The sequence below is a fragment of the Microtus ochrogaster genome, unplaced genomic scaffold, assembly GCF_000317375.1.
Source record: "Microtus ochrogaster isolate Prairie Vole_2 unplaced genomic scaffold, MicOch1.0 UNK25, whole genome shotgun sequence".
Taxonomy (NCBI): domain Eukaryota; kingdom Metazoa; phylum Chordata; class Mammalia; order Rodentia; family Cricetidae; genus Microtus; species Microtus ochrogaster.
The window spans coordinates 3,543,181-3,545,279 of NW_004949123.1; positions in this window are offsets into that span (position 1 = coordinate 3,543,181).

The window sequence follows — 2,099 nt, forward strand, 5'->3', positions numbered from 1 at the left end:
TATCTATCTACCTACCTATCTATCTATCTATCTATCTATCTATCTATCTATCTATCTATCTATCTATCTATCTATCTATCAAGAGACAGACACCCTGCTGCAACTTTGCTGGTAGGCCATGACCTCGTGGTGATGCACAGATTAATGGAGATGGGTTAGTTTAGAATATAAGAGTTAGCTAAAGATACACTTAAGCTATTGCCCAAACAGTATTGTAAATTATATAGTTTTGGTGTGATTATTTCGGTTCTGTGCAGCTAAGAATGAACAAGCAGCCTTCCCCCAACACTTCTAAAACCAAACTCCTCTAGAACACTGGTTTTCATTTGTAAGGTAGTCATCCTTATTAATTTTTCCAGCCCTTCTTTTGAGCTCTAGTTTTTTTGTTTTGCTATTTATTGCATTTATTCATTTTAAATAATTTCTACCACAATTTAAATTTTCAGCCTTAAGTATCATTGTTTCCTTAAAACAGTGAAAATTTGTACATACAGAAATACCCACACCCCTTAGAGCAAACTGGAGCAATTGTTGTCCTTTCAAGCTATTACTTTTTATTTAAATTCATTAATTGCTGAGTGTTTCAAAAAGAGTTATTGCTTTTAATACAGTCCCCTGCCACTTACTTCTAAGTTGTCACCAATTTGTGGTTATTTATAAATATTATTAAATTATAAATTATATTGTGGGTGGGTAGCATCTAATGACAGTCTGCTAGATACTTTCACTGTTAAACCCAGGATCCCTGCTATAGCTTTGACAGATCCATATTTCTTTCTTCCCACTAAACACACTTTCATATGAACATCTCAAAGACCTATCAAAGCCAAACTTGTCTAGAAACTAACTACGAATTCTTCCTTCTATATTTATCTTCCCTCCAAATCATGTCTTCTCTCTCATGTTTCCACCATTTACCTTCTCGTCTTGACCTCTTAGTGATGCCCTTGGGTTCGCCACCTAAACAAAGTAATGTTGTTACATATGAGGTTAGCCTTTTCTGTGTACTTCATTGGTAGTTTACAGTTTTTAACTGCCTATATTTTGCTACAATTAATGTGTTTTTGCTTAAATAAATTCAAATTTCCTTCAAGCATGTGTGTTTACATATACAAAATTATATACATACACACATATATACCCCTTTATATAGAATGTATACTTTATTAAAATTGCATAATTAAATATTGCTTATAGTAGTAATGCAATATATTTATTAAGATTCAATAAACTATCATGGATTTGCATAACATGTGGTAAGTTAACTAAAGTAATACATTTAAAGGTAAAGGAAGAAAAGTTGGAATATACCGTTTATCATCCAGCCATAAGCAAACACCTTCAAAATCAACTGTCATTCAATGTTTTATCCACTATAAACCTCATTCAAAACTTGGTGACTATCCTTCTAACTATTATTTTTATCTTGACTAGTAGTTTTTATTAATTCTTTGAAAATTTCATATTTATATACAATGTGTCTTAAATATATCTACTTTTCCATTCCAACTTCCTCTGGGCCATGGACACCCCCAGTACATCTCCTTCTAAATTTCATATTGTTAGAAATTTGCGCTGTCCACATGGACACTGGCACTGGAGCTTCCACCGGGGCATGAGCAGTTTACCAGTGGCTATGTTCCTGAAGACAATTGACTTCATCCTCCGTCAGTACTCAAGCAGCAACAGCACCTCTGTTGGCTGTGGGGCGTCCGCAGCCTTCTCCCTCTAGTTTATACTTGGATTTTAATTGACTTGGTCTTGCCAAGGACTTGCACTAGTAATTATAAGTTCTGTGAGCTCATGTGTGCAAAAGCCTTGTCACGTTCAGAAGATGGAATCTCACAGCGCTTCTTACTGTCCTCTTGCTATAACATCCTTCCAGTCCCCTCGTGATTAATATTGCCTGGGACTTGGGATGGGGAGACGGAGACAGTTGTCACTTGTCTTTAGCACTTAGAAATGTTAGAGTTTCTGCCTATTTCCCAGTGCAAAGAGTAACTTCTTTGACCAAGGTTGAGACTGTACAAGTCTATGAATTATGCTAAACGAACATACACATTTGAAATTAGTTTGACAACACAACCATTTAGCAAAAA